Below are 12,664 nucleotides of genomic sequence, written 5' to 3'. Positions count from 1 at the left end.
TGTTCTGCCAATTAGATCTCTTGTTTTCCACGTCCTCGTTGCCGTCGCCGTCGTGGTTTCTTAAGGTCCCTAATAACGTAATTGAGCAAAACATTTATGTATCCACGTTCGATATTTTGTCCGTAAAAAGACTTCATAGTTAGTTAACAACCGTTCGACTGGGTTGCGACCGAACTGATAGGTCTAAATTAAATTAATTTTTTTTAACAAAATAAAAAAAAAGGAGAACAAAACAAACAACAAAAAAATTTAATTATTTTGTATTAGATAAGTTAAGTTTTCCATGCAATCTTTCCCTACCGTCCGCATCGAGGACGATGCTTAATTTAGGCGGGGAGGAATGTTGTAGAGCATTTTCAAGGATTGATATTTCGAGTATTTTTAGGTTTACCCTGTGTTCTATTAAGTCTCGCCTTTTCGCCCCTACGTGCTATTTTGGTAGATCTATAGTTTTGATCATTTATTTTTAGTGTGTGCTTGAACTTGGCTCAGTTCTTACCGTGCTAGACATTTTAATCGCTTGTTATGGTTGAGGATAACTAGTTTGCTAGGTGGTTATGTTTGGGTTGGTAAAACTGACCTTGAGTTTTACCCACACTGATATCCTGTTTTGGAAATTCCCACGGTCAGCTAACCCAAACGTGTGGGATTTTTGCATTAAATGACAGGGCACTCCTCGCTGAAGTTAGAAGAGAAATAGCTGTGGTAGTAGAAGGTAGTAGCAACAATAGTAAAGAGGAGAATAAAAGAAGAAAAGTATAGAGTCTTGGTACCTCTCGTTAATTCGCTAGGCGAGTGGTAAAACCCCCACAACACAATGATGCGATTCAAGGAAAACTCATTACCTGACGGGGGAATTCCGCGTTAAATTGCACGCGAAAACTGATATCGCACGAATCGCGAAGCGATGAGTGCGATATCGGTTTCCGCGTGCAATTTAACGCTGAATTCCCTCGTCAGGTAATGAATTTTCCTATAGAATTCCTGGACTTGTTGAAAATGTTATTCTTTACGTTGTCTTCTCTTTTGCAGTGAAGGTATGGTCTGTTATCCTTTGTGAAGGTATATCTACATGTAACCGAATCTGTTGTGAAAACGAAAGAAAGATCGACGTAGTCTATGCGAATTACGGAAGATTGGACAATGACACATGCGACCACCCTAAAAAGTCGAACACAAACTGTAGCGCTGTGAACTCTCTTTCTACTGTGCAGACAAGATGCAACGGAAAAGTCGGTTGCCAGCTGGTTGCGACAAATTCAGAGTTTGGTGATCCATGTGGTGGAACATATAAATATCTGGAAGTCAAATTCAAGTGCGTGTTAAGTAAGTTGAAAAAATAAATTATCAGTATACTGCGTACAGGGAAGAAAAGCGGCCCTTCATTACTCTATACTATATACCATTTCTAGGAAATGATTAAAGGTCTATCGAGAATTGTCTCTGACTGGTTACTCACAAAGATCTGACTTCGTAGGAAACACAACAGCTTGGACCCGAAAATCATATATTATTTTATGCAAGTGCTGAATGTATTAGTACTCATTAGATTTATTGTACATCGGAAAAGACAACAAAAGCGAAAAATTGTTTAGGGGGAGAAGAAATCCAAGCGAAAAAATCAATAAGATTGATTGCAACAATATCGTCTCTGATTGTACGGTTAAATCATTTATCATGTCATCACGGGAACGATAACGCTGTACTTTCCCATTTTAATTTGAAGAACCAAGAGCAGTGAGAAAGAATTACAAAGAAAGATAACTTTCAAAAATTTCTCTGAGTACAATCTGTGTATGTTTTGATCAATGATATTCGCCTTAGGGTCTCTTAACCTAAGCCCAAATAACCTTGCTTGCTAAGTTTGCGAGATAAGTTTCATCAATTTTTCCCCTAAAACAATTTCAGAGTGTCTTCATAAGAGAGCAGACAAGCCCAGCTCTAAGGATTTCGGATATTGCCATCGAGATCTCGATATTTCTCATATGAACTTAAGCTATTTTTCTAGGATAAAATCTGAAGATTTTCGGTTTTTTATCTTGATCGGTAACCAAGCCAAAATTTCAATACTGAAGGCAGAAACAGAAGCAGACGAACAAGCCAATTAGTATGGGATTCTCTTCCCATCAGGGTGCATAGTTTGATGGCAAAAGAAAAGAAGAAAAGAAAAACATGGCGGACGAAAGTGAGAAAATTCCCCTCGAGCTTCTCTTGAATGAAAATAATCAATTTGCGCAGCGGGAAATATTGCAAGAAAATAATTTTTCACGAGCGCGAAAAAGATGGATGAAAATCGAGAAAAGCTCTCTCGCTGCTTGTTTTTTTCCTTGTATAAGTATTCATTTATAGCCTGGTCGCATAGTTTGTTTACCCTCTGTCAAGCTTTCCTATCTTATTTCTGTCTCTGACGTTTACACAGATGTTATGACGGATAACTGTCCAACATCTTACTGCCATTAAAATTATTTCCCAAAGTGTTTTTCCTTTGCTTTGTACTGTCAACCTGGCCCCACCTTGGGGCGATATTGGCAATAGTAAAAGAGAGCGTATAATATTATTGTGTTTATTACGCAGGATCTACAGCTGTGTTCACAACTCTTGGTGCGAGTGGACCTCAGGGTCCAGACCCAATTGGTAGTCACTACACAGGTCAGGACCATGACGGACAAGTTACAGTGTCCAGCGGTATTCAACTGTGGACAGTTCCACACACTGGTCAATACAGAATTGAAGCAATAGGAGCCTCAGGGGGGTATGGCGAGGACAGTGTCATCAAGAACGGAGGAAGAGGGGCAAGGATGATTGGAAACTTTATTTTACCAAAGATGAGATCATTCATATACTTGTTGGTCAAAAAGGGAAAAGAGGGAATACCAACCCAAAAACTGTCGGAGGTGGTGGAGGTACCTTTGTGGTGAGAGGAAGCAACACGCCTTTGATCATAGCTGGAGGTGGAGGAGGAATTAAAAATATGACAGAACAACATCCAGGATGTGATGCGTCCATAAACACAACAGGGAATGTAGGATACAACTCGCCACTGGAGTCAGGAGGAAGAGACGGAAATGAAGGAAATATCAGTGGTCAATATTCAGGTAAGTAGAGAAAGACGGAAAATTCATCTATATTTTCAATTAAGATTAAACAGTCAGTATGTATAAGTATAACTTCATTTCATCTTCTTACATAATATGACATCCGAATGGTTAAAGAGGCTCCCCATTGGCTAATTGCGAGTTTGGATTAAACAGAACGACTAAACAGAACGACTAGACAGATGGTAGAGCACACTCTTAAAACTAACTGGTCTTAACAAACCTTTACTATTACTCAAGATATCCAATAGTATTTTGAAGAAAATTCCAAAAATCAATAATCAGATTAATTGAAAAATATTGTGAGTCGTTGTTCAACCGCTTTTCGGCTTTATCTCCTGAGAATGAATAGCATTTGAGGAACCAGTCGTTATTTATTACCCGGGGGTGGGGGGTGGAGGATTTTGGGATATCACATGATTTTCAGGGAGAGCGGGAAGAGAACAGTCCTTGTCAACAGAGTATAAAACAGGGGTGGGGGGATAATAAGAATGTTACTGGGCCTTAGAGGGGCGGATCAGGTAAATTATATCGTCACACAACCAAAATCCTCCAGTTCCCCTTCCCCCCGACTCCCTTAGGTGAAAAATAATGACTGGGCCCTGATTTCTCCTTACAATATCACCACAAAGTTACACATTGAGGTTACGAGAATAAAGGAAATGATCACTAACTTAATCAAGAATTTGTTGACTAATGTTACGGTGTAACGGGTTAAGTTAATGATAAAAAATATGATATTTATAGTCTTTATAAGAAACCACTGATCATGTTTTTATTTTGGTAGGCGGTCGTGGCGGTGGCTTCTTCAGTGATGGACAAGATGCAACGATTTGGTATCATGAAGGAGGTGGAGGAGGTAAAAAATATCTTCAAGGGGGAGGGGGTAGAGGCGGCCAGGGTGGGTTCGGAGGTGGCGGTGGTTTACTTGGAGACAACAAGGGAGCTGGCGGCGGGGGAGGTTACTCTGGGGGAAGTGGCGGGGCTAATGCAGAGTTTTCCTGTGGGGAAGGGGGTGGATCTTTTAACAATGGAACAAATCAGCAAAATGAATGTTGTTATAATAGCAATGATGGTCGGGTAAACATTATGTTCATCCAATGAAGTGAACACGCCTGCACATTGTTGAAGCGTGTTGGTAATTCTGTTTTTAAGGCTGGTCAAACAATTATTTGGTCATTCTTTAGATTTTTTTTTGGTCAGAGTTTTAAGGTGTAGTTTTACCAAAGCAATCTGTGGTACTGAAGTTAGTTTTTTTCTTTAGTTCAGAGTTTATAGAAACAACATTTGAAAGAGTAGATTTATTCGTGGATGTTTTCCGACACAAAAGAATTGATCCCTGCTACGTTCTTTTCCCGACTCTTTCCGGAGCAGTTCATCAGACGTTGTGTTTGCTTGTTCATACAGCACAGATGGTATGTGTTTATCTCTCTAGGTCAGAGGACACAAACACTGGTGTAGTTATTACAAGCTTTTTAAAATTTTCCAGTTAACAAAGTTTAGAGCGTGAGATGTATTTTTATACATCTCACGCTATACAAACTTTATCAAAATAATTTAGTAGCTATCAGGACAAAGCTGTTTATCTGATAATACAGTTTCGAAGTTCAAAGCAACAACCCGTTACAAACGGAAAGCGGTTTCTCCTAAACGGCAAGGGATGACATAGCAAACATGGAACAACACCAGATAGAGTGCAGATATTTGAGTGAAATTACACCATGATGTACATGGTAGTTTAGCGCTTAACGTTCATAGAGATTCAGAAACCGACTTAACTTTTTAAAGCTTTTGGTAACACCTAAGCGGGAAAGGATCCAGAGAATTGTGGAAGAGTGGGGCCGAGAGAACAGAGCCCCAATCTATGTAATAAGGCCAAAGTTACAAAAGACAAAACAACCGCTAGAAAAGGGGTGGAAGTGCACTGTCCTAAGCTGTGTTTATTTGAATACGCCCCGTGATGTTTAGTACCTGTTTTAACTTGTCTGAATGTCATAGGACCTTAAGAGCTGTGTGATTTTACTGATAAAGCTTATCTCTGAGTCGATCTTATTGCAGTAAATAAGAGTGAAGTAAGACCGCGAATAAAATATTGTGTAATTCTAAAGGAGAGAGGGGCTTTTTCAATGCTATGTCATTAAGTGAAGTAAACGAATACTGACTCGCTCATCTAATGAACTTTTACACGTTATTTACCAGTTTTAGTAGATTTTGACTAAAAGAGCTCCCAGTCCGATTGCAAAAGACGGCTCACCTGTATAGTGGTCGTTACCGGAACTAGAAGTTTAATTGACTATTTGTGTTTGTGTTCTGTTAAAAATATATTCCACCGGACGGCATGTTAAGAGCAACTGATCAGAATATGGTTTATAAAAAAGTACGTAAAGAGCCTGCTCTGTTATCATTTTGGATTTGTTTCTTACGGCTAGGGCCATTTTAGCCACAAATTTGTTTTGCTTGTAGGCCAGCTTAACGTAAATACAGCTTCCTGGATTATTAGACTTTGGCTAAAAAATATCACCTATTGATAACTGGCGAGAAATTAGGACTAGTAGGTATTTTATGAGGAAACTATCGTGGAGACAGTTCCTTACATTCTCGCATATTTCAATCATTAAATATCTAAGAATGCTGTTCAATTGACAGTGATGGTTCATCATGCAACTCTTTGTCTTTTTTATTTTTTGCTTTTTTTTATCAGCTCAAACCAAAGATCGATTTACAGATTTCAAACGGCCAGTGAGACCCCATGTCTTTGTTTTCCACCGTTCGAGCCGACCTTTTATGTTCCCGCGAACTTTTGGTGTCATTGGCGTCAGTTGAAAATCTTCCCCGAAACTATCATTTCATTTTTCGATTCGCATGGTGTCCTCCGCTTACTATCAGCAGAGTCCGCCGTTTGTGAATATTTTTGTTTTGGTTTCACGATTTTCAGTCAATTGAAGAGTGTTCGGCTTCACCTCTAGGGGTATCCTGGGAAAATGGAACACTGGCCAGGGATAGATACCAACTTGTAGAAGTGTTTGGTGTTTTTTTTTTTCCCAATTTTTATACGGGGGAGTGGTGGAGTGAAGGCCTGACAGTTTGAAAATGAGACTCAGTCATTTCGGTTCTGTTTCTAACTCCATCATTCAGGGTAAAAGAGCGGTTATATATGTCAAGGTAATGGCACGTTCAAGTTTACGCAAAACTTTATTTACCTATTAGATTGTTATATTTCTGTCAATTTCCAGAATAATTTTCTGGAGGCTCTCGTGCGTTTTCACTTGAAATGCAGAAGAACCCTGTAATTAGCATATAGAAAGAACGTTTATGCTTGATAACAACTCGAAATTAAATATCTTGGAAACCGTTCGTAGCCTCTCAATGCATTTAAACTTAAAAAGTACGCTTTATAGGAGCCGTAATTTTTAGTGTTGACAAACTGATACTTGCTCATAATCTTATAAATGGTAACATGTTGCAAACTACAGTTTGTTAAAATCAATAAATTAGTTCTTAGTTCTTGAGAGTTGTCTGTTGTTGTTCTTGTTGTTTTCCTTTTTTTCAGAGCCCTGAGTATAACAGATGGTGGGGTGTTAGGACTTGGCGGCGTGTCCCAACAAAATTCCATTGTAATTGTCAGTTTTTAAAAGGGTGCTAGAGCTGGCAAGCAGGATGGGATGGGGGAGTGCAAATTTTGTCCTGGAAAGCATGTCAAATTGCAAAGGCTTTATTTTTTTTGTCCCAAATAATTTTTGCATGAATAAGGTATTCAGTGTTTCCGCACCATTTTAGGTTCTCTCGAAGTAACGTGGTTGGATCCCACGACCGTAGCTAATGATTCTCACTGACGTCATCGAAAGTCAAAATGGAAGTTTATATTTAACTTCAAAGATCGGCCACAATCGACCACTAGAATTTAAGAGAGGGAAAAGTGTAATATACACCCCTGATTGGTTCCCGAGAAACCCAAACTGTAGGGGATCATATCTAAGACTTTTTAGTAGTTTGTCTGCAATTTGCCATGAGATTTATGATCGACTGAAAATTTTCCAACACCATCAAAACAGTACCATACTTCACAGAGGGTCCTTACAGAGTGATGAGGACCCAACTTCAGGTTTGATTTATAAGTAATTTGTACTATGTGTGAAGATTAAAACAAAACTGTGCGCAAAACCGTACACAACAAATCCTCTTGGAAATAATAACAGAAAATAGCAATTCAAATGGGCCAACGATTTCCAACAGAAACGGAAGGACTAAAAAATAAAAATAAACTCAAGCAACTAAAAGGGGTTGAATTTATTTCATCATACCAGTGCCTAACTGTGTAATGCTTGTCTTATGTATTCTCACCCTTGTGAATTAAACAGCGCTACAGATGTAATTTTGCGTTTGGTCGATTTGTTCAAACGTTATTCTTTATTTATTTATTTATAGTTTTCCTTGCTGCAGGAGTTGGTCGGCTTGATGTTTAATTCATTGACTTATTCAGTTGCAATTAGTAACTCTTAATTTTTAAAACTAGAAAAAGCGAGGTTTAGCATCAATGTTTTTGAGATACTTTTAACAGCCAGAGCTTGGGTATTATTTTCCTTCGAACAAGCTTACATGTTGATGATGATGATGATTTTATTTAACTCAGCTCGGTTTTACAAGATATCTAGGTTAAATTTACATAGCAACTGAACACAATACAGCAAAGGAATAAGGAGAAAACATTTAGCAATAGAGTAGGTAGCTAGTTAGGATCATCCAAATAGCAAAGGCTAATCTAGTGGATGACCCCTATGTTTGCTATGCCATTTGGTTAAAAATGCCAAAATAAGCACTCTGCAGTTTATTATACGATACTCGTAGTCGGCTTTCGCATCTATGCTAAAGCTCGATCCCTAACAAAGAATTATTTCCTCCTACTTCAGCTTATTACCCCTAAGGGAACAGTATTTTGATAATAACTATTCGCTAAGGTCTGTTTTCTTTTGTTTTTTTAGCCATACCAATAAAATGATTCATTTCCTATCGCCAAACAGACCAATTATTGAGAAAAGTAATAAAAAATGTCCATAGATACTTCCTGTTCTGAGGCAAATGCGCAAAATTTGACTTTAAAATTTACATTCTCTTCTTTGCGTAAACGAGCGACTCGCTTTCACGAGAAGGAAAGTAATAGGAATAGGACATTTTTTCGAGGATTGTTTTAGCGGAACTTCCATACTTAAATACAATACAGATTTTTTTGGAGTTTTCGGTCTTATGACATTTTAAAAGGAATGGTGTGCGTGTTCCTCAAAATACAACTTATCAAATTTTTATCTTCCTCAGTCTTTGAATATGTAATTTTCACTATTCCAGCATTGTTACTATGTCTTTAATTCATTTCATTCAGGGCCTAATAAAAACCACTTTAATTTGTGATATGCCGAAATATCTTCATTATTAAACAGAAGGCTTTGAAAGCTGTTTTAACGAGTTACCACAGGATCAGAAAAATGTTTTTCTAACAGAAGCAAAATAACAAGTACAAACGTTTTTCTGTGGAACAATTATCGGTACGGCCGGTCGCTTAAAATTGAGCAATATTTAAACAACGCAAGTAAACATTTGTTAAAATTCGCTTCAGTTTTCATTTTTTTTCCCCGTTTTCCAACCTGTTCATAGTTCTAAAAATACAACGATAAGCAGCTCAATGTTAGCTGCATAATTTACGAATCAATACCGTCTTTGTTTTCAACTTTCAAGGAGCTAAATAGTATATTGTAGAGCCAGAGAACTTGAAAAAACAGCTACATAGTATATTTTGGAGCCAGAGAACTTGAAAAAACAAAAAAATAGCTGCATAGTATATTTTGGAGCCAGAGAACTTGAAAGATCAAAAACAAATATAAATAAAATGAAAGGAAACTATATTTTCTGTTGGAAAAAATAACATGTTCCCTCAAGCGAAGCTGGAATTTGTGGAAGCACTAGAGCATGACCGGCACTAAAAGGTTCTTAAAATGCTTGTTATGGACAGGAAAACTGATGAAACATTAAAGTATTTAGGATCAAGTATTCCAGAAACATTTATTAAACTTACACGTGACCTATAAATGGAAAGGAATAATTAATTTTTTATATGGGAATAATTAGCCTAAGACTTGCAGTGAGTCCCTAACTGACAGGTCTCTACTGGTAACTACTTGAATCTAAATTCATTTAAATCAATACATACTCTATTGTTAGATGCTTTTTCTAACACTCAGTGGATACCTTTTTATTTCTGGCTTTGGTTTGTCTATCAGAAGTTACTGCTAATGGGACTAGCTCAGATCTCAACTCGGCTCAACTCAACTCAATTGAAATTGAAATCGCAAAAGATTAATGAGTCCATTTATACTGAATCGAGAAAAGTCGACGCCAACGAGCTGCTTTTGTTTTTTATAATAATCGCAAGATAGTGGATAAGACCCGAGAAATGAAAATTTAAAAAATTAACTTGTCATCATTCGTTGTCCATGGCAAACATATTTCAATGCACCTTTAATCAACACACATAATTTTTGACCCTTAGATCACAAAAAGATCAAGTTAACTTGTTAAATTTAAGAGCAATTATTCAAAATACGAGTCACTACGTAATTGAATTGCAAGAAAGAAAATAGCCTTTGATAATGCAGAAGTTTAGGTGCAGCAAATGTTGCTCTGAAAATTATTCTGGACCATCGATAATGTCAGGAGAGAAACTTCTAGAGTATTTTGAGCCTAAAAGACATCATCTTTTTAGCATATATCAATTTCGGCAGTTAGCCCAAGAGGAAAAGGAGTCGTATGATGATTACACCACTCGTTTAAAGCAAGCAGCGGCTCCGTGTGAATTTCCAGAGGGTTGGCGAGAAGTTGAAATACAAATGCAGCTAATTGAAAAGGGAAAATCGAAGAGAGTTAGACGCCGCTTGCTCTGTAAGCCGCACTCGCTTCAGGAGGCGTTAGATTACGCTAGAGCACAGGAATTGTCGGATAAACAAGCGAAGAGAATCGAAATGGAGCAACAAAGTCGAAGGAACAATACCGAGGAAGAGTTGAAGAGGGTCTTTTTAGGAAGGCAAAAGAGCTCGACTGGTATCAACAAAGAGTGTTACTTTTGTGGAGGCGCATTTCCACACGCGGGAGGAAAGGAGAAATGCCCGGCATGGGGAAAGAAATGCACCACATGCGGGAAGCTGAATCATTTTGCCTAATGCTGTAGGAGTAAAAGGAAAGTAAACAAGAGTATCCTAAAGACAGTTCGTCAAAAGGTGCAATCAGATAGCAGTGACGCGGAATTCCTTGGGAGCGAAGAAGTTGGGGCTGTCGAAAGCAACACAAAATCCGGGCCAGTAAGAAGTATAAAAATCGAAAACCACGAAGTCAAAGTGCTGATCGACACGGGAGCGTCGGTTAACGTAATGGAAGAATGCACCTTTCAGCAGCTACTGGCAAATAAGATCAAATTGGAGAAGTCGACAAGCTTTTTGCGCTCGTACCAAACGAATGAAAACCCGTCCAGGCCATTAACAGTTATGGGCAAATTCGATGCGGTCGTAGAGTCAAACACGAGAATCATCCCGGCAACGTTCCACGTCATTAAAGGTAACACCAACACGGAACCCTTGATAGGATTTCAGACTGCCGAAAGTCTTGGTCTGGTGGTGATTACGAATGCAATACGAACTGATTCTGAAATGTTCACAAGCAAATTACTTGAGGAATACGCAGACCTGTTCCTGGGGATCGGGAAAATGGAAGGAGTGCAGGTAGATCTACACGTTGACCGTACAGTAACACCAGTTGCTCAACCTCACAGGAGGATTCCGTTCAGCGTCAGGCCAAAACTGGAGGCGGAGCTGGAGAGACTTATAAGGGATGATGTAATCGAGAAGGTCGAAGAGCCTACCAGTTGGGTATCCCCAGTCGTGATTACACCCAAGAGAACGGCGAATGAAATTCGACTGAACGTGGATATGAGAGAGGCCAATAAAGCCATTCCGCGGACCCATACTATTATGCCTACTCTCGAGGATATCACACATGAGCTCAATGGAGCAACTGTTTTCTCCCACTTGGATATGAATCATGGCTATCATCAACTGGAACTGCAAGAGAACAGTCGGGACATCACCACATTCTCAACGCACATCGGGTTGTACAGATACAAAAGGCTAAATTTTGGCACGAGATCCGCGGGTGAAATATTTCAAGACACCGTGAGCAGGGAGATCACCCGAGACATACCTAGATGCCTCAACATCAATGACGACATTCTTATTTACGGAAAAACGCAACAGGAACATGATCGGAATCTAGACAAATTATTCAAGAAGGCTAGAGAAAAGAAGATCACGTTTGACAAGGGAAAGTGTGAATTCAATAAGCAAAGTTGTGTGTATTACGGGATGAAGTTTTCTAAAGATGGAGCATCCCCTGACCCGCGAAAGGTTGAGGCTATCAAGGCGAACAGCTAAGCGAGCTGTAAGCAAACTGTAAGCGAACTGTATAAGCGAACTCCAGAACGTTACAGCAACTTTCTTGAAAATTCAAGGCAAACTTACAGTATACATAACTAGTCATCATCAGAGTCGCTGGATACTCTGATTCTCTTCCACTGATGCTTTTTCGTAATCTTGTCCTTCTTTTGTGCGAAGGCTTAAAATGAATTCACTCAAAAGTTCATCAGCTCGGCGGGAGGAATTTCAACTATTTCACCTCGTGCTTCCCCTTTTGTTTGAAGGAACTCTGTAAACAAAGCAACGTATCGTTTCGTTTTCTTCACTGTGCTCTGGTTTTCTTGTTCTTCAATAAAATTCTCAATGGAACCTTCCAAAGAAGCAAACCTTGAACTAGCCGTGTTGGATTCAAGAGTCGGAGTGAAACTCGCGGGCCACGATTGTGCACTTGTGAATTTTCGTCGTTCGCGTTTGTGATTGGGCGAACGACGTTTTTTCACTAGTGAAAATTCATCGTTCGCGTTTCCTACTGGCTAATGGATTTAAGGTACTAGTTTTACGCGGGCTTTTTGTCGTGTGTAAATCTCATCATCTATGAAATAAATGGCACTGTGTGACACTTTGACGCAAGCTAGCGTCGTGTTGATAACGGCAAATAAGTCAATCTACCCAGTCAGATTGCGAAATCACCAGCAAGTTGATATCGATCCCAAGTTATAACTCGCGATCGCAAGTTATAAGTCGCGATCGCAAGTTATAAGTCGCGATCGCAAGTTATAAGTTGCGATCGCGAGTTATAAGTTGCGATCGCGAGTTATAAGTTGCGATCGCAAGTTACGCCATCGCAAGTAAGTAACTTGTGACGAGAAAATCCATGGGTCCCTAATGAGCCACCGTTAAGGGTAACAATTTGGCTCTAAAGTTATTCCAATTTCACAAAATTTAAATAGGACAATTCGTGTATTCCATGTTTTAATCACAAAAAGTATTAAATCTCTGCACCTTTCAAGGTATGAATCGTGTAAGCTCTTTACACCCTGACGTTTCTATACAACCAGAAATTAAAGAAAAAAGAAAACACAACAGAACAAAAAAGGCAACTACTCCAAAATATATTTT

The sequence above is a fragment of the Stylophora pistillata genome, chromosome 10, assembly GCF_964205215.1.
Source record: "Stylophora pistillata chromosome 10, jaStyPist1.2, whole genome shotgun sequence".
Classification (NCBI taxonomy): Eukaryota; Metazoa; Cnidaria; class Anthozoa; order Scleractinia; family Pocilloporidae; genus Stylophora; species Stylophora pistillata.
The sequence above is the reverse complement of the archived record's forward strand: the minus strand, read 5'-3'. Positions refer to the sequence as shown.